Below are 12,500 nucleotides of genomic sequence, written 5' to 3' on the forward strand. Positions count from 1 at the left end.
GCGTCGCCACGGCCCCTCAGCCCCGGCAAGGCCACCTTTGCCCGCACACCACCCGCCGAGCTCAGGAGCCCGCCCCTGGTGGCCGGCAGGCCCGGGGAAGCGGCCCCGGCCCTCGATCCCGCTCCCGCACCCGGCCGCGGCGACACGGCGGAGGCGGGGCTTCTGCCGGAGGGAGCTGTGGCGGGACACACCGGCGCACAGGTGGCGGCAGCGGGGCTGGGCGCCAGTGGGGGCGGCCAGGTGCAGGTCGAGGGGCTCGCTGGCCGAAAGGACGGCAACCGGGCCCGCGGCGGATTCTGGGTCCGGGCCAGCCACCCCGGGAGCGTCCGGGGTGCGGCTGCCTTCCGGGGCCGCCTTCTGGCCGCCCGGCCGGCCGGGCCGGCGGGGAGCGGCCCCTCCGGCGCACGCGCGCCGTGTTGGGAGGGGCCTGAGGAGGTGGGGCCTGCAGCGGGGCCCGGCTGGGGCGGAGCCGGCGGCCACCGCCCGCGGGCGAGTAAAGGAGAAGGCGGAGCGGGAGGCAAAAAGCCTACAGCACCCGGTATTCCCAGGCGGTCTCCCATCCAAGTACTAACCAGGCCCGACCCTGCTTAGCTTCCGAGATCAGACGAGATCGGGCGCGTTCAGGGTGGTATGGCCGTAGACGGGGGCGGGGACCGCGGGCTGCCTCTTGAGGCCCAGTTGCGCTGGCGCTGGCGCCTTAGGGCCAGCCAGCCCGGCGGTCAGCCCGCCCCGGCGGGACCCCGCCGCCCGCCCAGGCAGGGGGAACGGACGTCTCGTGTATCGGGCGGTGGCGGAGGGTTTGGCCACCACCTCCCAGCCGAGGGCCGGCGTGACCCAGCAAACCCTTCGGCGCTTGGCGCCCCGCCCAACATCCCGCACGTCGCTCACAGGGACGTGGCCCCGGAGGCTTCGGGGCCCGGGGCCCGCGGTCCCTGGGGCATCGCCCCTGCCCGCCCACGCGGCGATAGGCGCAGCCCGGCCGCAGCCCGGGCCGGCCCTGCTGCCCGACAGCAGCTGGCCCGAAGCCACTGGGAGCCACCATTGCGTCGCCACGGCCCCTCAGCCCCGGCAAGGCCACCCTTGCCCGCACACCACCCGCCGAGCTCTGGAGCCCGCCCCTGGTGGCCGGCAGGCCCGGGGAAGCGGCCCCGGCCCTCGATCCCGCTCCCGCACCCGGCCGCGGCGACACGGCGGAGGCGGGGCTTCTGCCGGAGGGAGCTGTGGCGGGACACACCGGCGCACAGGTGGCGGCAGCGGGGCTGGGCGCCAGTGGGGGCGGCCAGGTGCAGGTCGAGGGGCTCGCTGGCCGAAAGGACGGCAACCGGGCCCGCGGCGGATTCTGGGTCCGGGCCAGCCACCCCGGGAGCGTCCGGGGTGCGGCTGCCTTCCGGGGCCGCCTTCTGGCCGCCCGGCCGGCCGGGCCGGCGGGGAGCGGCCCCTCCGGCGCACGCGTGCCGTGTTGGGAGGGGCCTGAGGAGGTGGGGCCTGCAGCGGGGCCCGGCGGGGGCGGAGCCGGCGGCCACCGCCCGCGGGCGAGTAAAGGAGAAGGCGGAGCGGGAGGCAAAAAGCCTACAGCACCCGGTATTCCCAGGCGGTCTCCCATCCAAGTACTAACCAGGCCCGACCCTGCTTAGCTTCCGAGATCAGACGAGATCGGGCGCGTTCAGGGTGGTATGGCCGTAGACGGGGGCGGGGCCCGCGGGCTGCCTCTTGAGGCCCAGTTGCGCTGGCGCTGGCGCCTTAAGGCCAGCCAGCCCGGCGGTCAGCCCGCCCCGGCGGGACCCCGCCGCCCGCCCAGGCAGGGGGAACGGACGTCTCGTGTATCGGGCGGTGGCGGAGGGTTTGGCCACCACCTCCCAGCCGAGGGCGGGCGTGACCCAGCAAACCCTTCGGCGCTTGGCGCCCCGCCCAACATCCCGCACGTCGCTCACAGGGACGTGGCCCCGGAGGCTTCGGGGCCCGGGGCCCGCGGTCCCTGGGGCATCGCCCCTGCCCGCCCACGCGGCGCTAGGCGCAGCCCGGCCGCAGCCCGGGCCGGCCCTGCTGCCCGACAGCAGCTGGCCCGAAGCCACTGGGAGCCACCATTGCGTCGCCACGGCCCCTCAGCCCCGGCAAGGCCACCTTTGCCCGCACACCACCCGCCGAGCTCAGGAGCCCGCCCCTGGTGGCCGGCAGGCCCGGGGAAGCGGCCCCGGCCCTCGATCCCGCTCCCGCACCCGGCCGCGGCGACACGGCGGAGGCGGGGCTTCTGCCGGAGGGAGCTGTGGCGGGACACACCGGCGCACAGGTGGCGGCAGCGGGGCTGGGCGCCAGTGGGGGCGGCCAGGTGCAGGTCGAGGGGCTCGCTGGCCGAAAGGACGGCAACCGGGCCCGCGGCGGATTCTGGGTCCGGGCCAGCCACCCCGGGAGCGTCCGGGGTGCGGCTGCCTTCCGGGGCCGCCTTCTGGCCGCCCGGCCGGCCGTGCCGGCGGGGAGCGGCCCCTCCGGCGCACCCGCGCGCGCGCGCACGCACACACACACACACACACACACGCGCGCGCGCGCGCCGTGGTGGGAGGGGCCTGAGGAGGTGGGGCCTGCAGCGGGGCCCGGCGGGGGCGGAGCCGGCGGCCACCGCCCGCGGGCGAGTAAAGGAGAAGGCGGAGCGGGAGGCAAAAAGCCTACAGCACCCGGTATTCCCAGGCGGTCTCCCATCCAAGTACTAACCAGGCCCGACCCTGCTTAGCTTCCGAGATCAGACGAGATCGGGCGCGTTCAGGGTGGTATGGCCGTAGACGGGGGCGGGGACCGCGGGCTGCCTCTTGAGGCCCAGTTGCGCTGGCGCTGGCGCCTTAGGGCCAGCCAGCCCGGCGGTCAGCCCGCCCCGGCGGGACCCCGCCGCCCGCCCAGGCAGGGGGAACGGACGTCTCGTGTATCGGGCGGTGGCGGAGGGTTTGGCCACCACCTCCCAGCCGAGGGCGGGCGTGACCCAGCAAACCCTTCGGCGCTTGGCGCCCCGCCCAACATCCCGCACGTCGCTCACAGGGACGTGGCCCCGGAGGCTTCGGGGCCCGGGGCCCGCGGTCCCTGGGGCATCGCCCCTGCCCGCCCACGCGGCGCTAGGCGCAGCCCGGCCGCAGCCCGGGCCGGCCCTGCTGCCCGACAGCAGCTGGCCCGAAGCCACTGGGAGCCACCATTGCGTCGCCACGGCCCCTCAGCCCCGGCAAGGCCACCTTTGCCCGCACACCACCCGCCGAGCTCAGGAGCCCGCCCCTGGTGGCCGGCAGGCCCGGGGAAGCGGCCCCGGCCCTCGATCCCGCTCCCGCACCCGGCCGCGGCGACACGGCGGAGGCGGGGCTTCTGCCGGAGGGAGCTGTGGCGGGACACACCGGCGCACATGTGGCGGCAGCGGGGCTGGGCGCCAGTGGGGGCGGCCAGGTGCAGGTCGAGGGGCTCGCTGGCCGAAAGGACGGCAACCGGGCCCGCGGCGGATTCTGGTCCGGGCCAGCCACCCCGGGAGCCTCCGGGGTGCGGCTGCCTTCTGGGGCCGCCTTCTGGCCGCCCGGCCGGCCGTGCCGGCGGGGAGCGGCCCCTCCGGCGCACCCGCGCGCGCGCGGACGCACACACACACACACACACACACGCGCGCGCGCGCCGTGGTGGGAGGGGCCTGAGGAGGTGGGGCCTGCAGCGGGGCCCGGCGGGGGCGGAGCCGGCGGCCACCGCCCGCGGGCGAGTAAAGGAGAAGGCGGAGCGGGAGGCAAAAAGCCTACAGCACCCGGTATTCCCAGGCGGTCTCCCATCCAAGTACTAACCAGGCCCGACCCTGCTTAGCTTCCGAGATCAGACGAGATCGGGCGCGTTCAGGGTGGTATGGCCGTAGACGGGGGCGGGGACCGCGGGCTGCCTCTTGAGGCCCAGTTGCGCTGGCGCTGGCGCCTTAGGGCCAGCCAGCCCGGCGGTCAGCCCGCCCCGGCGGGACCCCGCCGCCCGCCCAGGCAGGGGGAACGGACGTCTCGTGTATCGGGCGGTGGCGGAGGGTTTGGCCACCACCTCCCAGCCGAGGGCGGGCGTGACCCAGCAAACCCTTCGGCGCTTGGCGCCCCGCCTAACATCCCGCACGTCGCTCACAGGGACGTGGCCCCGGAGGCTTCGGGGCCCGGGGCCCGCGGTCCGTGGGGCATCGCCCCTGCCCGCCCACGCGGCGCTAGGCGCAGCCCGGCCGCAGCCCGGGCCGGGCCTGCTGCCCGACAGCAGCTGGCCCGAAGCCACTGGGAGCCACCATTGCGTCGCCACGGCCCCTCAGCCCCGGCAAGGCCACCTTTGCCCGCACACCACCCGCCGAGCTCAGGAGCCCGCCCCTGGTGGCCGGCAGGCCCGGGGAAGCGGCCCCGGCCCTCGATCCCGCTCCCGCACCCGGCCGCGGCGACACGGCGGAGGCGGGGCTTCTGCCGGAGGGAGCTGTGGCGGGACACACCGGCGCACAGGTGGCGGCAGCGGGGCTGGGCGCCAGTGGGGGCGGCCAGGTGCAGGTCGAGGGGCTCGCTGGCCGAAAGGACGGCAACCGGGCCCGCGGCGGATTCTGGGTCCGGGCCAGACACCCCGGGAGCGTCCGGGGTGCGGCTGCCTTCTGGGGCCGCCTTCTGGCCGCCCGGCCGGCCGTGCCGGCGGGGAGCGGCCCCTCCGGCGCACCCGCGCGCGCGCGCACGCACACACACACACACACACACACACGCGCGCGCGCCGTGGTGGGAGGGGCCTGAGGAGGTGGGGCCTGCAGCGGGGCCCGGCGGGGGCGGAGCCGGCGGCCACCGCCCGCGGGCGAGTAAAGGAGAAGGCGGAGCGGGAGGCAAAAAGCCTACAGCACCCGGTATTCCCAGGCGGTCTCCCATCCAAGTACTAACCAGGCCCGACCCTGCTTAGCTTCCGAGATCAGACGAGATCGGGCGCGTTCAGGGTGGTATGGCCGTAGACGGGGGCGGGGACCGCGGGCTGCCTCTTGAGGCCCAGTTGCGCTGGCGCTGGCGCCTTAGGGCCAGCCAGCCCGGCGGTCAGCCCGCCCCGGCGGGACCCCGCCGCCCGCCCAGGCAGGGGGAACGGACGTCTCGTGTATCGGGCGGTGGCGGAGGGTTTGGCCACCACCTCCCAGCCGAGGGCGGGCGTGACCCAGCAAACCCTTCGGCGCTTGGCGCCCCGCCCAACATCCCGCACGTCGCTCACAGGGACGTGGCCCCGGAGGCTTCGGGGCCCGGGGCCCGCGGTCCCTGGGGCATCGCCCCTGCCCGCCCACGCGGCGCTAGGCGCAGCCCGGCCGCAGCCCGGGCCGGCCCTGCTGCCCGACAGCAGCTGACCCGAAGCCACTGGGAGCCACCATTGCGTCGCCACGGCCCCTCAGCCCCGGCAAGGCCACCTTTGCCCGCACACCACCCGCCGAGCTCAGGAGCCCGCCCCTGGTGGCCGGCAGGCCCGGGGAAGCGGCCCCGGCCCTCGATCCCGCTCCCGCACCCGGCCGCGGCGACACGGCGGAGGCGGGGCTTCTGCCGGAGGGAGCTGTGGCGGGACACACCGGCGCACAGGTGGCGGCAGCGGGGCTGGGCGCCAGTGGGGGCGGCCAGGTGCAGGTCGAGGGGCTCGCTGGCCGAAAGGACGGCAACCGGGCCCGCGGCGGATTCTGGGTCCGGGCCAGCCACCCCGGGAGCGTCCGGGGTGCGGCTGCCTTCCGGGGCCGCCTTCTGGCCGCCCGGCCGGCCGGGCCGGCGGGGAGCGGCCCCTCCGGCGCACGCGCGCCGTGTTGGGAGGGGCCTGAGGAGGTGGGGCCTGCAGCGGGGCCCGGCTGGGGCGGAGCCGGCGGCCACTGCCCGCGGGCGAGTAAAGGAGAAGGCGGAGCGGGAGGCAAAAAGCCTACAGCACCCGGTATTCCCAGGCGGTCTCCCATCCAAGTACTAACCAGGCCCGACCCTGCTTAGCTTCCGAGATCAGACGAGATCGGGCGCGTTCAGGGTGGTATGGCCGTAGACGGGGGCGGGGACCGCGGGCTGCCTCTTGAGGCCCAGTTGCGCTGGCGCTGGCGCCTTAGGGCCAGCCAGCCCGGCGGTCAGCCCGCCCCGGCGGGACCCCGCCGCCCGCCCAGGCAGGGGGAACGGACGTCTCGTGTATCGGGCGGTGGCGGAGGGTTTGGCCACCACCTCCCAGCCGAGGGCCGGCGTGACCCAGCAAACCCTTCGGCGCTTGGCGCCCCGCCCAACATCCCGCACGTCGCTCACAGGGACGTGGCCCCGGAGGCTTCGGGGCCCGGGGCCCGCGGTCCCTGGGGCATCGCCCCTGCCCGCCCACGCGGCGATAGGCGCAGCCCGGCCGCAGCCCGGGCCGGCCCTGCTGCCCGACAGCAGCTGGCCCGAAGCCACTGGGAGCCACCATTGCGTCGCCACGGCCCCTCAGCCCCGGGAAGGCCACCCTTGCCCGCACACCACCCGCCGAGCTCTGGAGCCCGCCCCTGGTGGCCGGCAGGCCCGGGGAAGCGGCCCCGGCCCTCGATCCCGCTCCCGCACCCGGCCGCGGCGACACGGCGGAGGCGGGGCTTCTGCCGGAGGGAGCTGTGGCGGGACACACCGGCGCACAGGTGGCGGCAGCGGGGCTGGGCGCCAGTGGGGGCGGCCAGGTGCAGGTCGAGGGGCTCGCTGGCCGAAAGGACGGCAACCGGGCCCGCGGCGGATTCTGGGTCCGGGCCAGCCACCCCGGGAGCGTCCGGGGTGCGGCTGCCTTCCGGGGCCGCCTTCTGGCCGCCCGGCCGGCCGGGCCGGCGGGGAGCGGCCCCTCCGGCGCACGCGTGCCGTGTTGGGAGGGGCCTGAGGAGGTGGGGCCTGCAGCGGGGCCCGGCGGGGGCGGAGCCGGCGGCCACCGCCCGCGGGCGAGTAAAGGAGAAGGCGGAGCGGGAGGCAAAAAGCCTACAGCACCCGGTATTCCCAGGCGGTCTCCCATCCAAGTACTAACCAGGCCCGACCCTGCTTAGCTTCCGAGATCAGACGAGATCGGGCGCGTTCAGGGTGGTATGGCCGTAGACGGGGGCGGGGCCCGCGGGCTGCCTCTTGAGGCCCAGTTGCGCTGGCGCTGGCGCCTTAAGGCCAGCCAGCCCGGCGGTCAGCCCGCCCCGGCGGGACCCCGCCGCCCGCCCAGGCAGGGGGAACGGACGTCTCGTGTATCGGGCGGTGGTGGAGGGTTTGGCCACCACCTCCCAGCCGAGGGCGGGCGTGACCCAGCAAACCCTTCGGCGCTTGGCGCCCCGCCCAACATCCCGCACGTCGCTCACAGGGACGTGGCCCCGGAGGCTTCGGGGCCCGGGGCCCGCGGTCCCTGGGGCATCGCCCCTGCCCGCCCACGCGGCGCTAGGCGCAGCCCGGCCGCAGCCCGGGCCGGCCCTGCTGCCCGACAGCAGCTGGCCCGAAGCCACTGGGAGCCACCATTGCGTCGCCACGGCCCCTCAGCCCCGGCAAGGCCACCTTTGCCCGCACACCACCCGCCGAGCTCAGGAGCCCGCCCCTGGTGGCCGGCAGGCCCGGGGAAGCGGCCCCGGCCCTCGATCCCGCTCCCGCACCCGGCCGCGGCGACACGGCGGAGGCGGGGCTTCTGCCGGAGGGAGCTGTGGCGGGACACACCGGCGCACAGGTGGCGGCAGCGGGGCTGGGCGCCAGTGGGGGCGGCCAGGTGCAGGTCGAGGGGCTCGCTGGCCGAAAGGACGGCAACCGGGCCCGCGGCGGATTCTGGGTCCGGGCCAGCCACCCCGGGAGCGTCCGGGGTGCGGCTGCCTTCCGGGGCCGCCTTCTGGCCGCCCGGCCGGCCGTGCCGGCGGGGAGCGGCCCCTCCGGCGCACCCGCGCGCGCGCGCACGCACACACACACACACACAAACACGCGCGCGCGCGCGCGCCGTGGTGGGAGGGGCCTGAGGAGGTGGGGCCTGCAGCGGGGCCCGGCGGGGGCGGAGCCGGCGGCCACCGCCCGCGGGCGAGTAAAGGAGAAGGCGGAGCGGGAGGCAAAAAGCCTACAGCACCCGGTATTCCCAGGCGGTCTCCCATCCAAGTACTAACCAGGCCCGACCCTGCTTAGCTTCCGAGATCAGACGAGATCGGGCGCGTTCAGGGTGGTATGGCCGTAGACGGGGGCGGGGACCGCGGGCTGCCTCTTGAGGCCCAGTTGCGCTGGCGCTGGCGCCTTAGGGCCAGCCAGCCCGGCGGTCAGCCCGCCCCGGCGGGACCCCGCCGCCCGCCCAGGCAGGGGGAACGGACGTCTCGTGTATCGGGCGGTGGCGGAGGGTTTGGCCACCACCTCCCAGCCGAGGGCGGGCGTGACCCAGCAAACCCTTCGGCGCTTGGCGCCCCGCCCAACATCCCGCACGTCGCTCACAGGGACGTGGCCCCGGAGGCTTCGGGGCCCGGGGCCCGCGGTCCCTGGGGCATCGCCCCTGCCCGCCCACGCGGCGCTAGGCGCAGCCCGGCCGCAGCCCGGGCCGGCCCTGCTGCCCGACAGCAGCTGGCCCGAAGCCACTGGGAGCCACCATTGCGTCGCCACGGCCCCTCAGCCCCGGCAAGGCCACCTTTGCCCGCACACCACCCGCCGAGCTCAGGAGCCCGCCCCTGGTGGCCGGCAGGCCCGGGGAAGCGGCCCCGGCCCTCGATCCCGCTCCCGCACCCGGCCGCGGCGACACGGCGGAGGCGGGGCTTCTGCCGGAGGGAGCTGTGGCGGGACACACCGGCGCACAGGTGGCGGCAGCGGGGCTGGGCGCCAGTGGGGGCGGCCAGGTGCAGGTCGAGGGGCTCGCTGGCCGAAAGGACGGCAACCGGGCCCGCGGCGGATTCTGGTCCGGGCCAGCCACCCCGGGAGCCTCCGGGGTGCGGCTGCCTTCTGGGGCCGCCTTCTGGCCGCCCGGCCGGCCGTGCCGGCGGGGAGCGGCCCCTCCGGCGCACCCGCGCGCGCGCGGACGCACACACACACACACACACACACGCGCGCGCGCGCCGTGGTGGGAGGGGCCTGAGGAGGTGGGGCCTGCAGCGGGGCCCGGCGGGGGCGGAGCCGGCGGCCACCGCCCGCGGGCGAGTAAAGGAGAAGGCGGAGCGGGAGGCAAAAAGCCTACAGCACCCGGTATTCCCAGGCGGTCTCCCATCCAAGTACTAACCAGGCCCGACCCTGCTTAGCTTCCGAGATCAGACGAGATCGGGCGCGTTCAGGGTGGTATGGCCGTAGACGGGGGCGGGGACCGCGGGCTGCCTCTTGAGGCCCAGTTGCGCTGGCGCTGGCGCCTTAGGGCCAGCCAGCCCGGCGGTCAGCCCGCCCCGGCGGGACCCCGCCGCCCGCCCAGGCAGGGGGAACGGACGTCTCGTGTATCGGGCGGTGGCGGAGGGTTTGGCCACCACCTCCCAGCCGAGGGCGGGCGTGACCCAGCAAACCCTTCGGCGCTTGGCGCCCCGCCTAACATCCCGCACGTCGCTCACAGGGACGTGGCCCCGGAGGCTTCGGGGCCCGGGGCCCGCGGTCCGTGGGGCATCGCCCCTGCCCGCCCACGCGGCGCTAGGCGCAGCCCGGCCGCAGCCCGGGCCGGGCCTGCTGCCCGACAGCAGCTGGCCCGAAGCCACTGGGAGCCACCATTGCGTCGCCACGGCCCCTCAGCCCCGGCAAGGCCACCTTTGCCCGCACACCACCCGCCGAGCTCAGGAGCCCGCCCCTGGTGGCCGGCAGGCCCGGGGAAGCGGCCCCGGCCCTCGATCCCGCTCCCGCACCCGGCCGCGGCGACACGGCGGAGGCGGGGCTTCTGCCGGCGGGAGCTGTGGCGGGACACACCGGCGCACAGGTGGCGGCAGCGGGGCTGGGCGCCAGTGGGGGCGGCCAGGTGCAGGTCGAGGGGCTCGCTGGCCGAAAGGACGGCAACCGGGCCCGCGGCGGATTCTGGGTCCGGGCCAGCCACCCCGGGAGCGTCCGGGGTGCGGCTGCCTTCTGGGGCCGCCTTCTGGCCGCCCGGCCGGCCGTGCCGGCGGGGAGCGGCCCCTCCGGCGCACCCGCGCGCGCGCGCACGCACACACACACACACACACGCGCGCGCGCGCCGTGTTGGGAGGGGCCTGAGGAGGTGGGGCCTGCAGCGGGGCCCGGCGGGGGCGGAGCCGGCGGCCACCGCCCACGGGCGAGTAAAGGAGAAGGCGGAGCGGGAGGCAAAAAGCCTACAGCACCCGGTATTCCCAGGCGGTCTCCCATCCAAGTACTAACCAGGCCCGACCCTGCTTAGCTTCCGAGATCAGACGAGATCGGGCGCGTTCAGGGTGGTATGGCCGTAGACGGGGGCGGGGACCGCGGGCTGCCTCTTGAGGCCCAGTTGCGCTGGCGCTGGCGCCTTAGGGCCAGCCAGCCCGGCGGTCAGCCCGCCCCGGCGGGACCCCGCCGCCCGCCCAGGCAGGGGGAACGGACGTCTCGTGTATCGGGCGGTGGCGGAGGGTTTGGCCACCACCTCCCAGCCGAGGGCGGGCGTGACCCAGCAAACCCTTCGGCGCTTGGCGCCCCGCCCAACATCCCGCACGTCGCTCACAGGGACGTGGCCCCGGAGGCTTCGGGGCCCGGGGCCCGCGGTCCGTGGGGCATCGCCCCTGCCCGCCCACGCGGCGCTAGGCGCAGCCCGGCCGCAGCCCGGGCCGGCCCTGCTGCCCGACAGCAGCTGGCCCGAAGCCACTGGGAGCCACCATTGCTTCGCCACGGCCCCTCAGCCCCGGCAAGGCCACCTTTGCCCGCACACCACCCGCCGAGCTCAGGAGCCCGCCCCTGGTGGCCGGCAGGCCCGGGGGAGCGGCCCCGGCCCTCGATCCCGCTCCCGCACCCGGCCGCGGCGACACGGCGGAGGCGGGGCTTCTGCCGGAGGGAGCTGTGGCGGGACACACCGGCGCACAGGTGGCGGCAGCGGGGCTGGGCGCCAGTGGGGGCGGCCAGGTGCAGGTCGAGGGGCTCGCTGGCCGAAAGGACGGCAACCGGGCCCGCGGCGGATTCTGGGTCCGGGCCAGGCACCCCGGGAGCGTCCAGGGTGCGGCTGCCTTCCGGGGCCGCCTTCTGGCCGCCCGGCCGGCCGGGCCGGCGGGGAGCGGCCCCTCCGGCGCACGCGCGCCGTGGTGGGAGGGGCCTGAGGAGGTGGGGCCTGCAGCGGGGCCCGGCGGGGGCGGAGCCGGCGGCCACCGCCCGCGGGCTAGTAAAGGAGAAGGCGGAGCGGGAGGCAAAAAGCCTACAGCACCCGGTATTCCCAGGCGGTCTCCCATCCAAGTACTAACCAGGCCCGACCCTGCTTAGCTTCCGAGATCAGACGAGATCGGGCGCGTTCAGGGTGGTATGGCCGTAGACGGGGGCGGGGACCGCGGGCTGCCTCTTGAGGCCCAGTTGCGCTGGCGCTGGCGCCTTAAGGCCAGCCAGCCCGGCGGTCAGCCCGCCCCGGCGGGACCCCGCCGCCCGCCCAGGCAGGGGGAACGGACGTCTCGTGTATCGGGCGGTGGCGGAGGGTTTGGCCACCACCTCCCAGCCGAGGGCGGGCGTGACCCAGCAAACCCTTCGGCGCTTGGCGCCCCGCCCAACATCCCGCACGTCGCTCACAGGGACGTGGCACCGGAGGCTTCGGGGCCCGGGGCCCGCGGTCCCTGGGGCATCGCCCCTGCCCGCCCACGCGGCGCTAGGCGCAGCCCGGCCGCAGCCCGGGCCGGCCCTGCTGCCCGACAGCAGCTGACCCGAAGCCACTGGGAGCCACCATTGCGTCGCCACGGCCCCTCAGCCCCGGCAAGGCCACCTTTGCCCGCACACCACCCGCCGAGCTCAGGAGCCCGCCCCTGGTGGCCGGCAGGCCCGGGGAAGCGGCCCCGGCCCTCGATCCCGCTCCCGCACCCGGCCGCGGCGACACGGCGGAGGCGGGGCTTCTGCCGGAGGGAGCTGTGGCGGGACACACCGGCGCACAGGTGGCGGCAGCGGGGCTGGGCGCCAGTGGGGGCGGCCAGGTGCAGGTCGAGGGGCTCGCTGGCCGAAAGGACGGCAACCGGGCCCGCGGCGGATTCTGGGTCCGGGCCAGCCACCCCGGGAGCGTCCGGGGTGCGGCTGCCTTCCGGGGCCGCCTTCTGGCCGCCCGGCCGTCCGTGCCGGCGGGGAGCGGCCCCTCCGGCGCACCCGCGCGCGCGCGCACGCACACACACACACACACACACACGCGCGCGCGCGCCGTGGTGGGAGGGGCCTGAGGAGGTGGGGCCTGCAGCGGGGCCCGGCGGGGGCGGAGCCGGCGGCCACCGCCCGCGGGCGAGTAAAGGAGAAGGCGGAGCGGGAGGCAAAAAGCCTACAGCACCCGGTATTCCCAGGCGGTCTCCCATCCAAGTACTAACCAGGCCCGACCCTGCTTAGCTTCCGAGATCAGACGAGATCGGGCGCGTTCAGGGTGGTATGGCCGTAGACGGGGGCGGGGACCGCGGGCTGCCTCTTGAGGCCCAGTTGCGCTGGCGCTGGCGCCTTAGGGCC

At 76.6% G+C, this 12,500-nt stretch overlaps 12 non-coding genes across 12 annotated transcripts; all 12 read right to left on the bottom strand.

Moving 5' to 3' along the window:
- Positions 1-523: 523 nt before the first annotated feature.
- Positions 524-642, bottom strand: LOC136139945 (5S ribosomal RNA). Its single transcript, XR_010657447.1, has one exon. It is a non-coding gene; the product is annotated as a 5S ribosomal RNA (ribosomal RNA).
- A 924-nt stretch (positions 643-1,566) lies between these two features.
- LOC136139958 (5S ribosomal RNA) lies at positions 1,567-1,685 on the bottom strand. The gene has a single exon (XR_010657458.1). It is a non-coding gene; the product is annotated as a 5S ribosomal RNA (ribosomal RNA).
- Positions 1,686-2,657: 972 nt separating this feature from the next.
- LOC136139969 (5S ribosomal RNA) lies at positions 2,658-2,776 on the bottom strand. The gene has a single exon (XR_010657469.1). It is a non-coding gene; the product is annotated as a 5S ribosomal RNA (ribosomal RNA).
- Positions 2,777-3,745: 969 nt separating this feature from the next.
- Positions 3,746-3,864, bottom strand: LOC136139981 (5S ribosomal RNA). Its single transcript, XR_010657480.1, has one exon. It is a non-coding gene; the product is annotated as a 5S ribosomal RNA (ribosomal RNA).
- Positions 3,865-4,834: 970 nt separating this feature from the next.
- On the bottom strand, positions 4,835-4,953 carry LOC136139993 (5S ribosomal RNA). Its single transcript, XR_010657491.1, has one exon. It is a non-coding gene; the product is annotated as a 5S ribosomal RNA (ribosomal RNA).
- A 924-nt stretch (positions 4,954-5,877) lies between these two features.
- Positions 5,878-5,996, bottom strand: LOC136140004 (5S ribosomal RNA). Its single transcript, XR_010657502.1, has one exon. It is a non-coding gene; the product is annotated as a 5S ribosomal RNA (ribosomal RNA).
- Positions 5,997-6,920: 924 nt separating this feature from the next.
- LOC136140015 (5S ribosomal RNA) lies at positions 6,921-7,039 on the bottom strand. Its single transcript, XR_010657513.1, has one exon. It is a non-coding gene; the product is annotated as a 5S ribosomal RNA (ribosomal RNA).
- Positions 7,040-8,013: 974 nt separating this feature from the next.
- Positions 8,014-8,132, bottom strand: LOC136140026 (5S ribosomal RNA). The gene has a single exon (XR_010657524.1). It is a non-coding gene; the product is annotated as a 5S ribosomal RNA (ribosomal RNA).
- A 969-nt stretch (positions 8,133-9,101) lies between these two features.
- On the bottom strand, positions 9,102-9,220 carry LOC136140037 (5S ribosomal RNA). Its single transcript, XR_010657535.1, has one exon. It is a non-coding gene; the product is annotated as a 5S ribosomal RNA (ribosomal RNA).
- Positions 9,221-10,186: 966 nt separating this feature from the next.
- On the bottom strand, positions 10,187-10,305 carry LOC136140050 (5S ribosomal RNA). Its single transcript, XR_010657547.1, has one exon. It is a non-coding gene; the product is annotated as a 5S ribosomal RNA (ribosomal RNA).
- A 924-nt stretch (positions 10,306-11,229) lies between these two features.
- LOC136140061 (5S ribosomal RNA) lies at positions 11,230-11,348 on the bottom strand. The gene has a single exon (XR_010657558.1). It is a non-coding gene; the product is annotated as a 5S ribosomal RNA (ribosomal RNA).
- Positions 11,349-12,318: 970 nt separating this feature from the next.
- LOC136140072 (5S ribosomal RNA) lies at positions 12,319-12,437 on the bottom strand. The gene has a single exon (XR_010657569.1). It is a non-coding gene; the product is annotated as a 5S ribosomal RNA (ribosomal RNA).
- Between the last annotated feature and the right edge of the window lie 63 nt (positions 12,438-12,500).

This window comes from Phocoena phocoena, chromosome 19 (assembly GCF_963924675.1).
Source record: "Phocoena phocoena chromosome 19, mPhoPho1.1, whole genome shotgun sequence".
Taxonomy (NCBI): domain Eukaryota; kingdom Metazoa; phylum Chordata; class Mammalia; order Artiodactyla; family Phocoenidae; genus Phocoena; species Phocoena phocoena.